Source organism: Aythya marila, assembly GCF_965140915.1.
Source record: "Aythya marila genome assembly, chromosome: 10".
Lineage (NCBI taxonomy): Eukaryota > Metazoa > Chordata > Aves > Anseriformes > Anatidae > Aythya > Aythya marila.
In genome coordinates this window covers 13,429,555-13,452,803 of record NC_139051.1, presented here as the reverse complement: position 1 = coordinate 13,452,803, position 23,249 = coordinate 13,429,555, and the positions used below count along the sequence as shown (strand labels likewise).

Here is a 23,249-nt window from a genome sequence, read left to right as displayed (position 1 = left end):
ACAGGTAGCATTAGCTACTGTAACCTCAAGGATGTGCTAACAGCGTGCAGTAGTTGCAGAATCAGCCCTGTAACTGGCTCGCTCCTACCTTGCAGTTGCTTCTTTGACTGTGCCAGTTGGGCTTAGGCTGATGAGCCCGGGCTTCAGAATGTAACTGCTGGCAGTACTCGCCCTGCAGGCTGGGGGACTTCTGGAAGTGTGCCTGTAAGCAGGTGGCGGTGTCTTGCAGGATGCTGACCTGCGTGGTGCAAGGTGCTGCACCTGGGTTGGGGCAATCCCACACATGAGGACAGGCTGGGAGAAGATCTCACTGCGAGCAGCCCTGCAGAAAGGGCTTGGGGGTTGTGTCTGGAGAAGAGAAGGCTCCCTCACTAAGGGAGACCTCATTGCGGCCTTTCAGTACTTAAAGGGGTCTTATAAAAAGGATGGAGATGGAACTCTACTAGAGTAGATAATGATAGCACAAGGGGGAATGGTTTTAAACTAAAATAGGATAGGTTTAGCCTAGACGTTAGGAGGAAATTCAGCAGGAGCAGTGAGGTGCTGGCACAGGCTGCCCAGAGGAGCTGTGGCTGCCCCATCCCTGGAGGTGCTCTAGGCCAGGCTGGGTGGGGCCTTGGCCAACCTGATCTGGTGGGTGGCGTCCCTGCCTATGGCAGGGGGCGTGAGGTTGGATGGTCTTTAAGGTCCCTTCCAACCTGAGTCATTCTGTGATTCTGTGGTCTCTGCCCCTGCTCAGTCTGGTCTCACCTGTCACTACCATGGTGCGTCTGGCGAAACAGAAGTATGAGCAGTTTGCTCTATTGCCTACTCACCTCAGTGCAAGTTATTGGTCCCCTCCAGAGACAGTATGTAAGATTCGTGTTAATCCCTAGGTAGAGGAATGGAGCAGACCAAGGATCATGCTATAAAAGGTGTGATTGTGCTAACCTATGTGAACTGTGCAGGGCAATGCTGAAATAAATGCTGTGATGGTTTTCCTCCTGGGCTGGGATCTGGGAACAGGCCTTTGGGTGATATGGTGTGTGCAAATGCACTGGAGCACTTGCAAAATCAGATGTTCTTGGACGGGTGTCTCTCTGAGTAAATTCCCATAGATTTCTTTCCCTCAGACCTGAAGAAGAAAATGCCCCTGCCTGTGGATTTCAGTGTGGGGACAGAGTGGGTTGGGATGACAAGGAAGGAGGAACTTGGTGGCATCAGTTCCTGCCCATGAGCAACGCCCAAGTAATTCCAGCTCTGCCCCAAAGCAGGTCTCGTTTGCATTCTCTTCTGCATCCACTCTTACCCGGTCAGACACAAACAAGTTGTTGTTCCACGTTGCTCACCCTGGGAAGTTTACCTCTGTTTGCCAGAAACATGGCAGTGTTTCAGGCCTGCACTAGGATTTGCCAAAACAGGATTCGGATCCCTGCTGTGTGACTTTGGGCGTATTATTGCAAACGCTGCTCCCTGCTGTTGCAGTTGGCATAAGATCGTTTTACTGTCTCAGTGTATTGTAAGGGTGCCTTGTATAGAGGCTGTGGGGTAGTCAGTTGCTGTAGAAAGGACTGAGCCTGTCCTGTGGTACCCTCCTCAATCATACCCAGGCAAAGAAAGAGCCAACTTTGATGAAAGTTGCATCTGTTTCATCTGCTGCTTGGTGGCAGGGCACACCACCATGGCACAGCACAATAAATTCAGTTTGTTTCGCTCATTTTTAGTGATGCCAGTGCAAAACCAAAGGGCAAGGAAGTAAGCCAAAGTACCAATGCTAGATTTTTCTGCAACAAGTTCATCTGTGAGTGTAATGAGAGCGTGATGCACAGGCAAGCAGGCCCGCTGCAGGGTGCTGAGAAAGTTGGGTCTGCATCCTGTTCGCAAGAGCCAGCGGAGCTTTTTGCATGAGCACTGAATATGTTGTTACTGCCAACGGGTGGAGAGAAGTGCAGCCACGTGCTGTGGTCTCCATGGTTCATCTTCCTTACATGGCTGATGTCAGAACTGTAACTTTAGAGCTAGAAGTTGCAATTTAAAGATTTTCTTTTCCTTCTCCCTTCACCAGCAAACCTAAATGGTCTCTTTTCTGTGTCTTGAGTGCTCATGCTATCTTGGAGAGAGGGGGCATCAAAAAGAAGTCATTTCAGTTGCAGCTGCCCAGTCAGTGTTACGATGATAAAAGTTGGTACATGAGCGAGGTTACCGCAGGACAGAAAGCCTTCAAACTACACCCAGTGAACAAGCTGCTGCTTGGGGAACAAAGTACCTCATCCCATTAAGGCATCTTCTTTGGTTTCAGCTTCCATGAGTAGTCTTGGGCTTCGTACTTCCTTGTGACAGCTGGGATGTTCTGAGATTCCTGCCCGTGGCAGGGAGCATCAGGAGACAGTGAGGGCATTCTCAGCTCCAGGCTGCAATTTACAGCATGATAAAGACGGGTTTGCCATCTAAGTATCCAGAGCCAACACAGTGGCAATAAACTGAGACACAGCAAAGGAAGAGGAGCCATGGAAGAGAAAGAGCTCAAATGCTCTAATAGTAGTTCTGGGAACCTAACTGTACTCATTTCTCACTCTACTGGTCCTGGTCCTCTTGTAAACAGTACGGGCATCCAAGCTGTCAGCTGGGAGGCTGGTAGTGCCTCGAGAGTAGGAAGCAGTTACTGCTATTTCCTCTCTCTGCATGAAGATAGGAGAGTCTGGCTGGAAAAAAATGTTTGATTTGGAGAGCCTCAGTCTTGAAATCTGGCATGAGGGCAATTTTCATGGTTTGTATCACTGGCAGAGCCATTGCTAAACATTGCTAAATACTGCATGAGCTGGACATGCGTGAATGCTAGATGTGATGGGCGAGGAGGAGGAGGGAGTGGTGACCAAGCCACTGTAGGAGGCTTCTCTAGAGAAGACAAGATTCTTGAGAAAGGGTGTGTTAGAACAAAGCCGGGACTTTTAGGAGGGATGGCCTGTGCTGCCACATTCCTGCTCTACCACTATGAAATGATGAGCAGAAGCGTGGGGCCGAGTGTCTGTAACGTACAAGTTGTGTACAGGAGGCAGACTCTGAGCATCTCTACGTAATGCATGTGCTGCAGAGTGAACAGAGCCCCCCTGCAGGGTGGGTGGCTTTGTGGTGGACCACAGGGGGTGGGCAAGCAACAGTGAATGGAGCACAGCGCTGGGGAGCCTCATGCCATTGAAGCAGAGCTCTGCTCTGTGTGATTCAGGAAACTGCCACCAGCCTGAGTTTCAGTAAACACCAGTTGCAATGTTAGGTATGAGTGCATGGGAGACAGAACGTTTTAGTGGGATGTCTTGAGCAGTTCTTACGTGGGAGATTTTGATTTCCGCTTGGTTAGTTGGTGTACGTCATTGTAGCTGCTTATCTGCTCTGTCTCTTTTTTCCTCGATGGCTAGCTTGTCTCCTGTGTTTTGAATACAAGCAATAGCACGGGCACTGTGGGGCACACTGTGCCTGCTATCAATTTGGGTCCTGAACCTGGCAGTCTGAGCCACTACCAAAGTAGTGCTCAGCAGAGCTGGCAGAAGGGTGCCTTCTGATGGCAAAGCCCTCACTTTGTCTGAAACACTCATCCAAGACTGTCTAGCTCATGAGCACAATTGCTTGGGTTGTTGAGAAAGGTTTGAAATATTACAAAACTTCTGGCCTGGTGTTTGGCTTATGATTAATGGCTTAGGTCTGTGTAGTGCTTTGGTGTTCCAGCTCTAAATCCAGAGTAGGCGGTGAGAGCTGACCTCAGTGAAGTCATCCCATGTGCTCCACTTGGGTTGAATTTGGTCACCTGGTGACACGCAGCCTTGGTATTCCGTGAAACAAGCGTCGCCTTGTTGATTTAAGCCTTTCCAGGGACTGCGGGCTGCTAAGCTGATACGTCTTTTCTCCCTTTCCACGTTGCTCTGCCACTCATCTGGGGGTGACCTTCTCACTATCCCTCCTGACTTTGAGCTTGCTGCTTCCCTGAAGTCCTCTGAACCATGGTTCCTCTGAGGTCATGGTGCATTTGCATTGCTGTAGTGCTTAAAAGCTTTTCTCACAGGTTGCTCCATCTCTCCGAGTTTTCAGTGCTCTTTTCCCCTGCCAGTATCTTCTGGTGTTGTGTAACTCTCCCCCGGCCAACAATGTTGGCTTCCATGGACAAGTTTCTTTCTGCTAGATAATTTGGAATAGGCTTGTGACAGAAAAATCGTCTTCTACAAGGCAGTTTAGTCCTGCGTTGCCCTTCGTGTGATTTTGCTGCTGAGGGGGTTTGCTGGGGTGGGAGTCATGCTGCTGCCATGTGCTTTGCTTGCCTAAGAACAGCAGATTAAGGATATCCTTGGCTCAAACAAGGCTTCTTCGTTTAATGTGTATGGGCAGGGGGCACTCAAGCTGCAAGTGTTTTTTGTACTTTAGCTTCCAGGTCGGTGAGTTTTTTGTCTCGTGTGTCAGCAGACAGTAGCCCTTTGTTCAGTGTCCGAACTTTTTCCGCCTCAGCAACGCGCGTGCACACGCGTACGTGATGCGGATCCTGAATTGGGCAATAAACTCCACGGTTAAGCTCCATAAGCCTAGCAAATATATCATTTGTCTTACTTCAAGGATTGCCTGTATTCCTTATTGACCAGCAACAAAGCCAAGATTGTGGAGGTGTTTATTCATTTATTTCAGATTTTCCACGCATCATTGCCTATGTGGGAAATAAAAGGGACATAAATACTTCGAGAGTGAAAATCTTGTCTTTGGCCAGGTTGCCTTTGTATCTGCTAAAAAAATGGATAATGAAATTAGTTAAGTATTAAATAAATTACTTAATTTAGTAATTAAGTAACTTTGTTACTAAGTAGGGCCAGGATTGAGGCCAGGATAGGTCATAAGCATGGAAAGTCATGAGTCACGGGCACGAAAATTAAAAGATGAACATGTCTGGCTGACGCAGTTATCCTGACTGCAAAGTAACTGCTTGAAATCCGCCGTCTTTGCCATGGCTGGTGCTTGCTAGCACCCTCTTCTGCTCAGGCCAAATTTGGAAAAGCAAGAAGCACCTGGGAGGCACCATCCTGCTGCTGCTGACACGCTTGTTCCTGAGCACCCCTCTAGGAGGTATCTGCGTGGTGAAGAAATCCGTGTGGGCGCTCAGCGTAAAGCCTTGAGCATCCATTTATGGGTGCCAGCGTGCTCCCCGCGGGAGCGTGACACTTCTCCCTCAAGGGCTGACCTGCTGCTTTTCTGGAGACAGTGGGCAGAAGAGAGAGGGCAGCGCCCTTTTTCCGTGCTCGTCTAATCGGGCAGCTCAGTGCTCCTCCACCAAAGCTCTGCTTAGCCCTGGAGCGCTCACACCCAGCTGCGCCTGACCTCCCGTAACCTCGCTGTTTGTACCGTGGGTCCCTGCAGAATTCCCTCCGTCCTGATCCTCTTGGACTTCGTCCCTAGCAAAAAAAATCCTGCTCGGGCTTCTCAGAATTAGCACGCATTACCCTAACTCAGAACTGCCATTTCCTGGGAAGTTCTGACACTGTAAAGCTTGTTTGTTCTTTTTTTTTTTTTCCCCTCTTTAATCAGAATTAAATAGTTTATTTTTAAAATTTCCTATGAGGACACTGTGTCCCAGATTTTGATTTTAGAAATGTCTTGCTCTGGGATTTCTGAATTTTCATTTTGAATTACGTGCTTTTAAAGTTCTTATGCTTACTGCTGATTTGCTAAGTAAACACTAGTAGTAGATCACAGTACGTATATTATATAAGAAAACACAGTAGGCAGTTGTGGGTTTTTTTAATCGATAAGATCAGCTGCTACTTAATATGGACTGAAACATCTTATCTTATTCTGTAGAACAGGAAGTCCTTTGTTTGCAATATAATGAAAGTTTGGCAGTGCCATTACAACACCCAGGAATGACTTCCATCTAAGAAAGCAAGTAACGTTTTGTTCTGCAGCACAATGTGATTCATCTTAATCATCTAAAAAATGATGTAATATTTCACCACTACTGTCATGTTAGGGCAAGGCAGTAAATGATGTATGAGGGATAAAAAGCTTTAAGATAAAATACATACAATTTGGAAGTTCTGAAATAAAGCTTCTGGACTGCCAGAAACAAAGCTGTTCCAAGTAGCCTTGGCAGGAACTCTTTATCAAAATCAATGCTCTTTCCAAAACCAAACTAATCTATTGCTAAGAGATTCTCTTCTTGACAATATGTTTGGTGGGTTTTTTTTGCTATCTGTCTCCCTGTGCCAGCGAGGGCACTGACTGTTGGTTATGCCTCTTTGCACTGTGAGTACAGAAGACGCGGAGCTTTCTTACTAGGACTTAAATCCAAGTCGCTGCAGTGGAAGTCCTAAAAACCTCCTTTGCAGGAGCTGCCCTTGCCTGGCTCCCACACAGGCATGTGCTGTTCAAACAGCTGCTTCTGCGCTGCCCCTCGCACGGGGAGAGGACAGCACGCTCTGCCTGCTGGGCCAGCCCCAGCTCCCTCCCGTAGTGGACAACCAGAGTCATGCCTCTTTCTCTTTTCCAAGGAGCTGCCCAAACAAGCAACACAAATGTCTTCCAAAGAACCACGAGATGGCCGCAGCAGGGGAGCATCGTGCACAGGACCGGGAGGCTGCAAAACTGAGGGATCAGATGTGTCCTTTCCTGCCGTGCTTTGCATCATGATTTGGTGCCCAGTGGGTGGCTCTTTGCTGCCCCGGTGGAGGAAAATGTTTCTGGGGCTGGCTCAGCAGTCAGCGCTGCAGGTAATGGTGAGAAGCGACAGGCCAGGGAACCAAACTGGAGCCTGGCTCGCCGCATAGGTGAAAACTTTCAAATCCATGCAGCTGTTGTGCCATACAGTTAAAACAACCTGACACTGTAGCAGCAGCTTGCTTGTTTGTTTTAAGCAAATGTTTGGTTTGAGAATAGCATCCAGGGTGGAAGAGCAGGTCTGGGCTGTGGCGTGGCAAAGGACTGCAGTGGCAACGCAGTCATTTCTCATGGCAGCCCATACACAAGCCAGGCAGCAGTAGTTTTAGTAGATGTAAAGTATGCCAGCAGAGAAGCGTGAGACAGTTAGCACTATGTTGCCAAAACTAGTCTGCTTTTGGCAAGATGTAGCTGCCACGTTCACCCCGCTGTACCGGTTTAAAGACTTTGTATTTTTCTTAGTGGTACCAGTGATAAGAAACCCATACGTATCAGGGAAGGCTAAGCTGTCCAGAAGTCAGAAATAAAAATGCTGACAGCTTTGTTGTGAACATAGAGATGGAAAGAGGAGTCTAAGTTCTTGAGTTAGTGTAGAACAGGCGGGTTTTGTGAGCTGGTTTCTGCTGTGCAGCCTAACGGCTGTTACTGCTGCAAAGATCTGGGAGCAGCGTGTGAGTGAAGGCAGGGTATGGGGGCACCATCTGGAACCACGCCACTGAAATAGCACTGGCCGAGTTCCCATGGGTGTGCTCATCTGAATTGCATTTCCACAAGGCAACAGATGTCCCCGCTTGCACCAGTTCAGAGCTAGATTGAGGGTTGGAGAATGGAGGAATTCTTTGTTCCCTAAGCAAAGCTCTGGGTTTAGCTATGTCCAAATTGATTCTTTATGCAAGAATGAAAATGCCTTTGCCTGTTCTCCATCTGTATTCTCTGTGCCATTTTTGATGTGTCCGGATTTATACTGAAAGCGGTTTTGGAAAGGCCAGACAGAAAGGCTGCAGTCCAGGAGACATCACAACTCAGTGCATGGCACTAGAAGGTACAGGGAACCCCCAGCGTGATGAAGGCAGCAAGAATTTTGCCTATGAGCAGGGAACTGGTGATTCATTAGCAGGGAAGCCTGAGGAGAATTGGCCCATGTTTAAAAGTACAAAATAAAAAAGGGTGATCCTGTTTGTGGCAGCAGGGGGAGGCTCAGTGGATGTATCTGGCCATTTTGAAAGGGTGATTCAGCTGCATTTTGGAGCTCGTAGGGGCTGTTACGGGCTGTGTACTTCTGAGTAGGACAGAGGAGGATTTGAGGGGGGCTGTGTCCTTCTGTCACTGCTGGCTGACCCGCAGAAGATGCAGGGCTGAAAGCCAGACAGTGGTGACCAGAGAAGCCTACCAGTGAGGGGAGGAGGCCAAGGAGGAACAGGACCAGGGGAATCTTCTGTGGGAGCGTGATGCTTTCAAAGCTGGGGAGCAGAGCAGCTGACGGGTACCTGCAGCGCGTGGCAGAGCCCTTTGGAGGGGCAGGGAAATGGGGACCAAGTGCTGGCAGGTAGGAGGAGGGAATGAGCCGAGGGCTAGGGAGCTGCCGGGGCAGCAGGGAACGCTGACAGCAGCGACAGGAACCGTGCGGTGGAGAAGTGTCAGGGCCGATCGTAGGATAGCTTCAAGGAGATGGTCCTGGTACAAACAGGGAGGTTTCAAACCAAGATGCAGGAGTGCCAGGAACACTGTGTACGACTCTGTCAGGAAAAAAAACCACTCGCACAGGAGCAGGTGCAGAACAGGGCTCGGAGGATGAGTAAGGGACAGAAAGCTCAGCAGATGAGGGAAAACTGAAAGAGATCAGTTTGTTTTGCCTAGCAAAACAAAGACCAAGAGAGGAATGTGATGTCTCTCTGTAAACACTTCATTGCAAAGTAAATACTAGAGGGGAAGAAAAGGTCTTTGTAATAAAGATCAATGCTGGCACAAGGACAAATTGGTACAAATTTGCTATTAATAAACTTAGTCTGGAAATTAGATTTTCAGCCACTAGAGGAGTGAGATTCTGGAGCAGTCTCTCAAAAGGAAAAAATGGAGACCAAAGGAGCTTTGTAAAGGGGCCTGCAGGAGCAAAGGGAGGGTAAATTAAATCCCTGACATGGTCTCTTGTTCTATACGTGTTGGTGCTATAGGCAGCCTAGGCGGGAGTGCAGGCTGCAGCAGAGGGAGGAACCAGCAGTCACAGCCCTAATTACGAGCTGACAGCTAAGTTCGAAGTCAGCTGCAGGGCAAGGGGAGCTTCAGGATAGCCGAGCTATGCAGAGAGCCAGCTTTGGCAGTATCATAGTGTTCAAGTAAAGACTTCACCAAATTGGCTATGGGTAGAGCCTTTTGACAGCGCCTTTTAGAGCCCAAGCCTGCTCAGTAGGACTCTGTTGTAAACTTTCCCTCCCCAGTTCCCAGCTGCTGCCATTTTCTGCTCCATCCTGGCACAGATCTGCATTGGCTGTAGGAAGGTAGCTTTGTCTCTGTGTCCATTATTCCTTACATCCCGTATCTGTGTGCATTTCCTTTCATAACATATTAGGATATGTTTTAGGACATATTTCGAGACTGCGTCCAATTTTGTTGGAAGTTTCCCAAGATAGCCTTTTGGCATGAAATTTTAGAAGGAAGCTCTGTAGAGCTGCCTTTGTCAGAGGAGATGCTAGGATCCTTTTGCAAACCTTCTTGTTGGGTTTTGCTTGGAAGTGTGGGGAAATGTTTGGGCTAAGAGAAAATGAGGTCATTTCCTGAAAGTATTTTCAAAGCTATTTCACTCCCCTGGGTTGGAGCTGAGGAATGCTCACCTATAGGACAAGCTGAAGTTTTCAGGTTAGAAAATGAGAAGAAAATGCAAGTAGTAGGAAGCCAAAAACCAACCAACGAAACCAGAAACTTCCACTCTTAGTGGTGGTATACAGAAAGATATTTCTAGAAACAACAACTCTTTGGAATTGGGATAAAGAATGCAAGAAGAAAGCAATAATTAGATGTCTCTGTACAGAAAGATGAGTGAAAGAAGGGGTGGTAGAGCACACAGAGCAAATGTCTTTTTCAGCTCTTACTGAGACATAAGCATTCAGAACAAAGAGACAACTTACTTCCCATTCCTTCTGGCTGCAGATCTGGACAGCGTCAGAGTGATGGGAGAAAGCTGGAGGAGCACTATTGCCTATCTGAAAAAAAATAATAATCTGTTCCTCCTTTGAAACTTGCCACAGTATCCATGGTGTAGCTCTGCTGAGTTTGCTTTTGTGTAGCATTTTTCTCTTACTAATAGACTTTATTTTCTTGTTCCCCAGCATGATCCTGGCTTGGCAGTAAAACTAACGTTGGAAAGTTGCCATTAATGGATGGAGTCAATGCATTGCAGGGCTATGATGAATATAATTCCATTTCCCAGAACAGGCTCGTATCTGATGATGTGGCCGGTCTCTCTTGCTTCCAGCTCATTAAAGCACATGGTCCTTGCATTTTCAAGTGGTCACAGGACCAGCAGGGAATTTTGGTAGGGAGAAGGGAAATTGTGAGGGACTGCCACCAGTGTGACCTACCAGTTGGTAAAGGTTCTAGTTCTCTGCCACCCAACTTGACACCTGTAGTCCTTCTGCAGAGCCTTGAGCTCTTAGCTTACTTCTTTTCAGTGTTTTTGGACCACTTTGCCTTGCTTATGGTGAAGTTTATTGTCCGGGGCACGTGCTGATTTATCTTGTTTTTGTATTCTTCTTTTGGTGCCCAGAAATGGTGTGATTGAAGGCAGGCCTCAGGGACACACGACCCGCAGTTGCTCTGGGGGATGTTCCTCCCCATTTGACCTGACAAGTCAAGAGAGACAGGACTGAATTCTGGTGTTTTCTACTAGAAATAAAGGACGAAAAGTTGCTCAAGACCATATTTGAACGTATCCCGTGTAGAAATGGGAGCAATCTTACCCTTACTGCTCACAGCACTATCTTCCAGTATTACAATAACAGCAAACCACATTCGATGATCAAAAAAAATGTTATTGAAGGATTGGCACAATAAGCAAAGAATTATCAGCTGAAGGTTGTCAATTGTAGTTTGCTTGGTTTCCAGAAATTAAAAGCTGTAGTTGGATCCTGTGAGACCTAAATCTGTGGTCTGCAGGAAACAGGGATTTTCTTTCTCTTCTTTTTTCTGTAATATCTGCTAATGGAGTTAGACACTCCTTATTCTGTAAAGATAAAAATTTTGTGCTGTTTGTTGTCCAAACAATGCTCAGCTACAGCAAGAGTACCTCTCTTCTAAGCTGTCTGAGAATGTTTGCCTGAACATTAGGGAGGCATCTGGAAGAAGTCTACCTACATGCTGAGTAGCTCACAATCTTTTCTTTAGGTGAATAGAAGAGATTAATACAACAAATGCTGCTCATTGAGAGCATGAAAGCTTCAAGAAAACATAACTAAGATGAATCCCTCTTCTTCTAAGAACTTCCACCAATTCTCTTATACTCTGTCAATTCTCTTATACTCTGTCAATTTGACATAGGGAGTATAGGGGAGAGTGAAAACAATTCTGTACCCTTTTGTTTTTTTTCCTTCCCCTGCCACTCCATTCTTCCTCTTCTTTCCCTCACAACTTAATTGAAACCAAATAAGGTGTTTGATAACTGTTGTACTGCTTTAATTCCTTTTCTTTCTAAACCTCTTAGTTAACGTAAGAAATGTTTGCACATTGAGGAGCTAGGCTGTATGATATTAGTTCCAGCAAAACAGCAATAATGGAAAGGGCTCAAGTCTCATTTGCCTTCCTTTTTTGTCACTATTACTCCAAACCAGCACAATGCATGTCATTACATTGTACATAAAAGAGGACAAAGAATTCTGAAAATTTTGTAGTTGTAAGCTTGTGAGGTTTTGCCCTGACTGCACGCTCAGTTTTTAAACTCTTTTGCAAAATGTTTGAGCTTAAACTGTGGGTCCAAGTGTGTGCGTATTCCTGTAAATCACATTGCTAATCTGTCTGTTGTGACCGTTCCAGAACAGCAATGCCTTAAAATAGTGGAACTGTTTGGAAAGTGTCATTTGTGTCATTGGCTGTGTCATTTTAGCCTGTGTCACAGCCATTTTTCCTATCTGCTGCATGTGCAAGTGAGCTGCAAAATCATCTTTATTTCGAGTTGCCCAACCAAGGGCTGCCCCACAGACGTGGGAGTTGTACAACCAAACAGTAGGTGTCAAACCCCACCCTCAATCAGATGGAGAAGCAGACATCCGTGGAGCAATGCAGGCAAACTTCTCCGATAAGAAAATGAAGTTGAACAATACTCGCTACTTAGCAGAGAGAGCTGGATTGTAAGAAACATCAGGTGCTTCTTCTGATCAGGAGTGCTTTTTCCACACACAAGTGCGGTCATACTTGTCACACTCAGCATGTCCCTCAAGGTGATTTCATTCTTTCCACTTATCTGTGCCAGCACTGAGGGTCGTTATAGAGAGGTGGCTTCTGAACCTGTTCAGCTCTCATTGCATTAGCTTCAGGCTGGCAATAGGTAGCATAGGGTGGAGGATGTGACTCCCACAGCATGTGCGTAAATTCAGACTGAAGAAACTGGTTGAGTTTGGAACATGTTGCACAAGAGGTATCGAAAAACCTAGCTAGAATTTCCCTGTAACGTGAATGCTCCTATTCATGGTTGTCAAGATTTTTCCATTAAAAGGATAAAATCCCTGCACCAAATAATGGAAGGTCTTTACCTGAGACGTAAGATTCTCTGCTTGTGGCTCGCTGAGGGCATTGGAACAGCGCTAATATAACAGCCGTGCCGTCTCCTGTCCTAACCTCCTAGCACCCGTTCCCGTCCCTACAATTAGCTTGGCAGCTGGGGTTCTTCTTCGTGCTGGTGCGGCATGTTCACTTACACTGAGCCCGTTTCCTGCTGCCGTTAGCCTAAAAGGTTAAGGACTAAAAGGAGCTCTGCCTTCATCCGTGAGGCATGAGGAGCCCAGGGCCGCTCCTGCCTCGCAGGATTCCAGCACCTGATGGACTGGACCTTGCGGCCTTCCTTGAAGGACAAGCGAGCTACGGGAAACTTATAAATACCCTTCTGTACGGCAGACAGGGAGAGTAGCAGGACAGAACTTGGTGCATCCCTGTGGCTTGGTTCAGATTCAAGGGATGCAGGCCTCTTCTTGAACCAAGTCAATTGTAGTGGGTGCAAAATATGATGCTGCAGCACTGCTTTGTCTAGAAGTGTTTGAATGGGCAAATCTTTGCTGCTTGGATATAGAAGGGCCTCCCATGCTCAGAAATACTCCATCGGCGGTTGCAGTCTCGTTGTAAGGATGCAACAGATCAGTTAGGCAGATGGCATTAGAGAATAGATTAAAAAAACAAAGGTGGTCTGCAGGAAGTGGGGTCTAGCCCCATCTTTCCCTCTTCATACTGTCTTCTACAGTCTTTGTAGGAGACCATATGGAGCTCACTCAGTGATTAGCCAAGAAGCATAATCCAGTTACTGAAGTGGATTTAATTTTGAACGTCCACTTCTCTAGCTAGGATTACGGACAGTGCCACTTCTGTTTAACATTTTGCCCAGAGGAGCTGTGGCTGCCCCATCCCTGGCAGTGCCCAAGGCCAGGCTGGATGGGGCTGGGTGCAGCCTGGGCTGCTGGGAGGGGTCCCTGCCCATGGCAGGGGCTGGGATTAGATGGGCTTTAAGGTCTCTTCCATCCCAAAGCATTCTGTGATTAACATCGAAATGCAAGGCAGCCTGCATTGTATACTGTCTGCTGCCCAAAGGTTAGACTGAAATGCAGCTGATGAGGCAGGGAACAGGAGGACAGGATGCTGGCGTGAAGCTGAAGTCTGTGCTCAAGGCAGCAATGCCAGGAAATCTCTAGGGGAGGAAGGAAGCTAGCTGACATCCTGCAATGCCCTGAGAGAAACCTGTACGTGTCGGGAGCTGCACTGCCCTCAGTGCTGGCTGTCCTGTCCAGTCACGCTCTCGTGTGCTGCTGTTGGCCAGGAGGAGCAATGCTGAACCCCTGCAGGCGGTGAGATGTTCGCCCTTCATTTTCTGTTCGGTTTGCTGTTGCTGGAACATGAGACAGGTTTGTTGTGCAGCCCATGTAAGGCACATTTTGACCACCTTAGAGCTTCACCATGCTTGTGCCATTCGAATTGACACCTGCTGGAAGCATTTGAAAGGCAGCACGCAGAACGACCTCTACGCAACCTTGGTCGACAACACGGCTGTAACTTTCCACCTGAAACCCTGATGCTGCTGGGAGGAGTTAGCGGCAGCGTGTCTCATGGCAAGTGAGTCACGACCTGCCTGTTGCTTGCCCAACTGTAATAAAATCTCTGCAAAGAGGGCTTTGGAGGATCACCTGCTCTGATCATACTGGCTCACGTGGGTGCTTGTTTCCAACCTCTTCTCTCTGCTGGCAGGCACCTTATCTGAAGTCAGCTGCTCGCATCCTGTCCGTGGGCTTTTCAGTGTGACACTGGCACAAGGATCTCCAAGAGCTGTATTTACATTCGGGCATAGGTTTAGGAGTGTCATGTAGTTTGGGGTTTGTTTATTTTCATTCTCTGAAGCGACAACAAAACCAATGACCGGGTTATTTGGAAGTGTTGTATTTCTGAAGTGGCTGTTGGGTTCTGCCACTGCTCCATGCTGGGGATGGATGAGCTCCGTGAGCTCTGTGGAGCATTTAAGTGGCTGCGTCAGTGACTGGGGGACACCTGTGACAAGTGACCTTCCTGCCTGGCCAGTGAGGGCTGCCGAGTGCTGTGCTGCTTCATGTGGGTGCCCCTCAGAACCAGACAGCAGCGACTCAGAGGCTTGTCCCCTCCTGAGAGCAGGCAGAGCAGCTCGGGCACTGGTCTCCCTGCAGCAGTGTTCTTCACACGCCTGGCGGAGTGAAGGTGTCTCAGTGTGGGCACGAATTACTGTTGTGTCTGTTTGGCCTCCTTTCCTCGCTGACAGAGTAGCAGAGAGGCCCTGTGCCACAAGAACGAAGCAAATTGATCGGTTCTGATCAGCATGACGGCAATGATGAGGCTGTGACACGTGCTGAAAAACTGTGGTAGGGCTGTGTTAGCTGCACACCAATTCAGTCCGAATCGTAGCACTGTTTGTTCCCAGGCAGGTGAGGAAGGGAGAAGTGGAGAGTTGTGCTTAATATTCATTTCGGTGTTGCAGTTAATTGCAGAGTTCTCTGAAATGTGAATATATTCCCTTTCCTAGTGTTTCCACCTCTGTTAAGCTAAAATGCGTGAAATCATTGGTTTCCCAACTGCATACAAAAGCATAAGAAATGGGAAAAATAACCATAGTCCCTAAAAATGCTGGGGGAGAAAATTATTTTTCACAAATTGCAAATATTTGATTTGACTAAAAAGGCCATTCTTCACAGTAACGTTCTGCTTTTTTTATTGTTACTATTATTATTTTAAAACTGGGATTGGATATTGTTTCTGATTTGTAGCTTGACTGCTGCATTATGCATTGTGCTAACTGGAACGTGGCTCTTGCGGCTTAGACCGTTCAGCACCCTGCTTATCTGCATGTAATACCTGCTCCTCGGCCTGGTTCAGGCTTGCAGTGGGCATTTATGTTTGTTAGATAGCTGAGATGAGCTTTTTATTCTTCTTGATGCAATAAGAGGTATAGAAAAGGAGGGAGAGTGTATGGAAGTAACAATATGCTTGAGTACGGCTTTATAAATAACAAAAAATTGTACAAGGATGACAGTGGTCTGCTCTACAGCAGGCATGAAAATGGGCATTGTGACAGCTTTGGGAAAGGAAAAGTGGCTGCAGAAGAAAGCAAGCAAGGATTGTATGAGAACGTTGCTGGTTTTTACTGCTGTGGCAGTGGAGTGGTGACATAAACTGCCATTCCGTTTCTTTGAACAACACTGCTGGGTTTTAAGAGACGAGTACGGTTTGCTTAGTGCTTGAAATCTGGGACTACCCATCTACGTCAGACAGCTGTGCTGAAATGAGGGCCTCGGAGCTGCTTAGTTCCAATTAAATATTGCGGCCCCGTAAACCTGGGCAGAGTCATTCTTGTGCTAAGTGAGCAGTGCTGTGACTCAGCATTGCTCCTGAACGCAGTCCTTGCTTGGCTTGGCAGTGGTTTAATTGCGTTGCCTGAAAGATGGGCTGTGATGTAAAACCAAGAGGACTTGGCGTCACATCTGTTTTCAAGGAAAAGGCCTCTTCATGCTGCAGGCTGCGTCGTGTTCAGCGGCATTCATGCTCAGGTGCCCAGCAGCGAAGCTGCTCCCGGTGAGTGAGCCAGCCATGGCCGAGCTGCTCCTCTCCTTGTGCCAGCGCCTGCCCCGTGCTCACGTTTCCCCAGAGGTGTCCGTAGCTGGGCCTGGCATCACGGTGGTTACCCGAGGCTCTGTTCCACCACCAGGCACGTCTGCAGGGTGTGTGTGAAAGAGGGAAGTGAGGAAAAGCAAAGCGCCCCAGCAGTGCCTGGCTTGTAGCAGTGCCATGGTACAGAAGGCACTGACTGTACCTGCACAGCCTGTCTGTGTGCCAGCCAGCGGCAGTCATGGCTCCGAGCAGGGGGAGGCTGCTCCTCGCCGTGCCTGGGGAGGTGCCAAGTACAGTTTGTCCTCTTAGGATTTGGTCAGGGCCAGAATGAGGGGGAAGCGAAAGCTGGGGGTGCTGCTTCCAAAAGCGGCGTGCTTCCCTCTTCATGCCTCATCAGCAAGGTTCTCACCATTGGTGGCAACAGTTCGTGGTTCCCCCTGAGGTCCTGCAAGGCCAGGAGCTGCTGCCTCACCCAGGAGCAAGGCTTCACTGCTCCTTCCTCGAGGAAGAAGCAAGGAAAGTGGCCTGGCTTTCGGAGTGGGGCAGTGGCCATTATCCAGATCACACAGCAAATTCGTACCCCTGCTCAGGAGGCTTTATGAGCTCTACAGAAACACAGAAGCAGGCAGTGAGCAAAGAGCTGCTGCAAATGTGTGCACCTGCTGTGGAGAACAGAGTCAAAATGGGATTAAATATATATATAAATATATATGTAAAATGTATTTATTTTTTTTTGACTAACAGGACAAGGAGATCAAGCCCTTTGCATTTGATCCTTGAAGGGACAGCAGAAGGAATTTGGTGGAGACAGAATGCAAGCCTAGGCACCTGAGAAACGCTGGGTCTTCCAGCAGAGCAGGCTGGGCACTAACACAAGTGCTAGTCAGATCCAGGTTGGATGCATCCTTCTCTCACCGTTTACCTCTAAAGTCCCTGTTCTGAGAATTTCAGTTAGGTGTCTGCTTTTGGCTGAGTCAATATAGGCAGCAAAGGCTGCTGTTGGATTGCTCTTCTGCTCATTAGTCTTGTGAAGAATTAGAAAAAGTAAAAAAATAAAAATAAAAAATCTGAAAGAAGACATTCCTGAAGAGTGAAATTACCTATTTTTATTTTTATTTTGCTTTCTTTAAAACAGTTTCAGTGGTGTGAATGGAGCCAAAGTGGTGTGCAGGCCTGGGCAGAATTATCCACGGGCTGTGAACTTCAGTCAAGGTAAGTCACTTCTGTGCTTGGAGATCTCTGTGCAACCTGGGCCTTGGAATAGGCCCAGATAACAGCGCGATAACAGCAGGAAACCTGCCCTGCTGGGGTGAGAATGACTCTTTAATGTCTTTTCTATTCTGATGGGCCCAGCAGGCCTAGGGTTACCTTGGGGTACTAACCCAGTGAAACAAGGCTTGGGGCGAGCTCTGGCTGGTGGAGATTGCTGAGACTGTTCTGAGTGTGGTCCAGGGGGTTTGCAGCTCCTGCCCCATGTGCTGCCCTCTGAGTTGGGGCGTGCTGGAAGGGGACTCCTGGGAGTGCCATACAAATAAGGGGATGTCACACAGGGCAGGAGGGTAGAGATGCCCAAGGCTCTCCCATTCCCTTACCCTGCGTGCCAGAGGAGTTGCCTTTGGCTGATGTCTCTTGCTTTGTTCTGTGTCTGTGTTTTTTATAACTGGTTTAGTGAGCATGCATCCCTCAGAGTTTTTTCCTGTTGTTATGACAATGAAGTAAAGAGTTGTGGATAAAATGCAGCTGTTCCATTCAAAGCACTATTTCTGCGCACAGGACAACTCGAGGCAGCAGCAAAGTGTCACAAAACCCACAAAATACTGGTACTATGGTATAATTTCAGTTGAACAGCAGTTGTTGCTAACTGCTGGCTCTTCAACCACACAAACACAACCAACAAGTAGTTAAAAAAAAATCCAACTGAAAGCTGAAAAGAGTTTTAAAAGCATACATATGTGATTGGCTGGGATTATGACTGTTTTTCTGTTTGTTGTTGTTTTTCTGAGAAAAGAATCAATTTACATTTAGTGAATCTGTTTCCTCACCTTGTTTCTCAAAATTTAACAAATTCTGTGTGCATGTGTGAATTTCCAAAATGAAAGTGTAATGCTCGCTTGAGGATGCAGTTCATACCTTGAAGCTGTAATAGCCGGGCAGTCATGGGTAGCTTGTGAACAGTGGCATAAATAGGTCACGAACAAAAATTAAGAAGCTGCAGCTCACAAGGCTGCAGAGCTCCACGTGAGCCGGATGGGTTGCTGTGTGACAAGCTGAAGAAATGGGCCTTCTGGCCTTAGCCTAACTTCTCAGGATTAGTTAGTGAATACTCCTTAAAGAGGCTTCCTCTTCTTGGAAGTTAGACGTTTCACATTGAGACTTAATTCAGTTAACGTTAAGTAATTTTAAAGGAGGAAAGGACTGTTACTGTCTGTGCGGAAAGCTAGAAGTACAGCTAGAGCAGAAACAGTCACGTCTCCTAAGGGCTGTGTGCTGTGGCTCAGTAAGTTCCCACAAAACCCACCTTTTCTCATTAACGGCTCTTTTTTCCCTGACTTCTCCTTCCTGAAAGCTTGGGTAAGTAGGAGACTGCGGCACATCTCGAAGTTTTTCAGGCCCAGTTTCTCAGAAGAGAACAAGACGTGCTGCAGAAAGAAGGGTAAAAGCTCTTGGATTTTCTCAAAGAGGCATTCCCTTATGGCAAGCGTGTTCACACCACCTCCTCCATGACCGCTCACAAATAGCGAAGCCCAACACAATGAAGGGAGCCTAACATGGCACTGAAGCCAGCTGCCTTTCTCCTGGATGAGGTGTCAGGGATCTAGAAAAAAGATCTGCACAGGCTGGTATTTTAATCCGGGCAATTGCACAGGATTCCAGAATGTCAGCAGTGTTTTATTCCTGGAGATGGCTGTGATCTATAACTAACTCTTGGTGGGTGGTGGAAAAGGCAACGTGCTTTGTGATTTTGTGGTGAGTTGGACCAGTGGTGAAAACAGCCCCTGGAGTCTTTCAGAGGAACAGCACAGCGAATAAGGCTCTATCATAAGTAACTGGCTAACCTGACTTCAAGCGGTGGTTGATTGCTAAACCCAGGCTGTCATCACAGCCTCAGATTTGGGGGGTGTTGCGTTTTTTAAGGCTTTGGCACAGCGTTATTTGTTCTATCTCAGGTAAGAGAGGCTAAGAGAGACACAAATGACATAAGCGTTCCTCGTGGTGCTTATAACTGAAAGTTTCCAATAGGTAGGAACAGTCCTGAGTACTATTATTTCAGATACAGCTGGAAGAGCATAGAGCTTTCTTCGTGGGCACTGGTACTGCCGCGTTCGTCCAGCTCCAAGTCACCCTGCAGCAAAGCGCTGAGTACAGGACCATACACTGAAATCACTTTTAAACTGGAGGCAACACAAAATAAGAGCTGCTTGTTCAGCACTGCGTCATGGAGAGAACATGTGGCAACATTTTCTCAGAACTCATGTTGGCTTAAGTGGTATCAAAGAGGAATTCAGCCTGTGGCTATAACCTGTGCCAGGGGTTCCCAGACTCGTGTTGCTGTAACGCACAGGCAGCAGCAATAGCAGCCACGGGGATAAGCAGCAGGAGTCAAGGGCAGACCACGAGGCAGCGGTCGCTAGCAATGTGCTGTCTCACACCTGTAGGAAGAAGGCCTCTACTTTCCTCGTGCACCTTCTGGTCATACACTGCCATAACCCTCAAGCTACCGTAGCCCTCCCCAGCAGGACCCGTGCTCCCTGTCCTGAGTCAAGATGGGCACTTCAGCTCGCCTTTAGTACAGCCCATCTCCATCAGCTTTAGCAGCACTTGTAGAGACATTTGCATTGGGGCCCAGGTAGTTCATCTTTCAGTGACTGCAGTAGCACTGTTTAGGAACCTCTGGCGCATGCGCTCATGAACTTACTGAGATCTCTACTTTGGGAGAGTACTTCCTCCCTTGCAACAGCTGGATCCAGCTGAGAGATGTTCTCTAATAATAATAGTAATAAAAAGCACTGAGGGTTTTACACAGATCCTTTCAGACAGGATTAAGTTAGGAGGCTAGGCCATTGTTGAGAGACACTAACCACTGAGTGCCAGAAACATACCCCTTGTAAATTGCATTGAGTCAGTAAGGAATTAAATTAATTGTTGAAGTATTGAAACAGTCCTGGTTGGGTGAAATGTCATTTGTGTATGGAAAAGACAGTGGTGAGTGAAAAATCTTCAAGATAAGTCATGCTGATGGCCTTTTTCTGATTTTCTAGGGCCATTTTGTTCTTCAACAGCTTGGTTAGGACTATACAGTTGAGCTGACTCCAGCCTAGAAATTAAACAAAAATAGCAGACACGCTCTGATGCAAAGGTCATAAGAGCTTTTTCTGTTTGTTTATGTTCAATCCAGTTAAAGATGATTTCAGTGAGGGCATTTAAGTAACTTTAGAAATTGTAGAAAAGCAACTACATTTAGTAAAACATGAAAGAATTACAGGAAATAAAGCAGAAAAGTCCATCTCTATTGTTCCAGAGCAAGACCAGGTCTTTCCAGATACAGAATCACAAATATTAGATGTCTGATCTCTTAACAGCCTCTGGTGCACAGGTGGCAAGGTCTGAGGACAATATATGAGTGAAAAACCATTGCAAAGCAGGCTCCTCAGAAGAAAAAACACCTGCAGCTTCAAAATACCACAGGATCTCAGGTGTCATTGTGCTAAAGTAATCCTCGTTTGCTCTTCAGGAAGCTCCTCATGGGGTAATATGCCTGGCATTCTTGCCTCCAAAGGTAGAGCAGTGGAATATTCTTCCCAATTTTCTTTTTTCTCCTTTTTAAGCTTACCTTTGATAATGAAGGCAACCAAGCTAGAGAAAAGTAATGTTCTGATAACTTGAGGCTACAAATGACATCCCAAAAGAACCTGAAGTTAACAGAAAATGACTGCAGGGCACACGTACAGCAGGATGCTCTTTGTGCGGTGAGTGAACGCGCTCAGCTTCCACCCCACAGATCTAGGTGAACCCTGCGCAGAGGGGACTGGGTGCTTTATCTTCAGCTATACGTGATACTCTAGTTAGCGTGGTGAATTAAAACATCAAAGGAGAGTCCTACCTCTCTGCATCCGTGGTTTTGATAGCTCAGAGTCAGACTGCAGTGTCACTAAACATGGGCTTATTTTCCACTGAGTCCTTTAGTTAAAAACAGCAACAACCAAAACAAACTGGGGAACCTGGGCTCAGCAGGTGCAGCCTTTCAGAGTGGAAGGACTTGCGTGGCTTTCAAGAAACCAGAGTGGCGTTTGTACAGACCCAGCACATCTGGGAGCGAAGGATTTCAGAGCTGGGTTGGTAGTTGTTGTATCTGCATAACCGTGACCTTTGTTATAGAAAATCTAAACAAGAAGACTCAACCAGTAATGTAACACACAATTTATCTGAAGTTAAAGGACTTTTTGATTGGAATTCAGAGAGAGCTTTATAGGAATGCTAGATTTAGACATTCTTTAAGAACAGTGAATTGTATGGAAAAACTGTGATTGTGCCCTTGGGAAAGAGGTGTCTGCGTAAAAGCTGGTCGTTGTTCAGTGGTGAAGACAGCATTAGGAGCAAAAAAGTAAAAGCGGCATGGAAGGGGAGGGAGAATGGGCAGCAGTTAATATAAATTAGAAATGAAGTGTAGAAAACTGGAAATAAAAAGGGAAATGTAAAATTATCCTTGGCTGCTATCTTCAAGGACAATAAAGAATTTAAACAATCTGCTTGAAACAGAAAATTGTATAATGCCTCTTTGAAATTGAAATGGTGCAATTGTTAATGAGGATGAAAATTAAGTAGAAGCATTTAGTAAGTATTTCTGATCTGTGTTTGGATGACAGCAGAATAATATACTCGAATCACGGAAGGATTAATTTCTAAATTATTAGGCCACAAGGAAAAAAAATATTATAAAACACTGATTAGGAACAAGCATTTTAGAAAGTGCATGTTCAGATAACTTGCAGGCAGAAGCCTGGCAGACGTGCTACGAGTATAGGTGGCTTGCAGGTGGTAATTTTTAATAGTGGGGAGATCAAGGACACGGCGGCTTCAATATGCCAGAAGGGAAAGTGGATGGCTGGAGCAAAGCCACGGTGTAGAGTTTGGAGTGAGGGGCTTCCTCCCTGGCTCCTTATTGCTCTGCAGGGTAACGGACCAGCCCTAGGGGGAGAGGATCCCTTGGTGTTCCTGCTGGGTTTAAGGCATCTTGTGACTCCTCCAGGACAGAGCAACGCTTCTGCTTCTTTAGGAACAGCTGGCTTGAAGCCACCGAGTCTGGAAAAAGGCTCTGGGTCCAAAAAGGCCACAAAGTGGTGCTGGTTGAGAGGGAAGGGAGCTCGGTGAGGCTTGGAGCCATCATCCCCCAGAGCAATATCAGGTTTGGATTAGATGTCAAGGGAAGGTGGGAGCTCACTGGCTTACTCGGATATTCTGTCCACCAGTGACTTGAACTCCTGTATACTTAGGAATTGTTTCCTCTGAAAACGTTCTGAGTGGCGATGCCAATGCTGACGGGGTAATCCCCCTCTTGACAGGCTGGGAAGGGAGTGTGGAGGCTGCGTAGCATCAAGCCTCCCTGCTGAAGGAAAGGTGTGCTCAATGTTGAGCTTTTGTGCCTGCCCTGACACTGTCCAGCTGCAGGGCTTGGATGCTCCACAGACGGCGTGCCTGGGAGCTGAGGGAAGTCTCCCAGCTCTGCACCCGCTCTGGAGCAGCACGTCTTTGGGGAGGAAGGAAAGGCAGGGCCAAGGGCGAGGCAGTAAATTAGTTCGCACACTGATTCTGGGTTTAGTTGTATGATAGAAGATGTTTATCACCCACAGGCCTGTGCAGTCCCCCAGCTCCCCACCAGCTGTGCCTCACAGCTTCTCCTGCGCCCTCCACTGCAGCTCTGCTGTCCTTGGCGTGAATGGGTTCACCACAGAGGCAGAAGCGCTAATTCCACTTCTTGTTCATGAATATGCCCTTGGAGGAAGGCAGCCTGGCTTTTCTTAAAAACGTGGGAGCCAGGAGTGTGTTTCCTTGAATTGCATTTGATGTGTGTTTTTCAAATGCACTTATGTTTCCAGTGAGTGTTTTGTAATCTAAGAGTAAATGATTTCTTCTCATTATTCTTCTAGGAAATGCTCATATCTGTGAATCTCAGAGAGGCTTTGGGGTTGTTAGGTTAGCTTGGAGGTTTTTGCACTCTGGAGCTCTTTGCAGTTTGCACCTGATGTGAGTCACTATGAATAAGATTCTCA

General features: G+C 47.1%; 1 protein-coding gene across 8 annotated transcripts in view; it reads left to right on the top strand.

Annotated features, from left to right (window-relative positions):
* Positions 1 to 23,249, top strand: part of MAPKAPK3 (MAPK activated protein kinase 3) — a 129,084-nt gene that overhangs the window by 3,413 nt on the left and 102,422 nt on the right. For 6 of the 8 annotated variants that reach the window (XM_082768311.1, XM_082768320.1, XM_082768316.1 and 3 more), the window contains exon 2: positions 17,117 to 17,193. The gene's annotated coding sequence lies outside the window, so the exon portion shown is untranslated. Of the gene's footprint in view, positions 1 to 13,804; positions 13,966 to 16,856; positions 16,875 to 17,116; positions 17,194 to 23,249 lie in introns of those variants that run through there. The other 2 variants (XM_082768314.1, XM_082768318.1) reach the window with 2 other exon arrangements.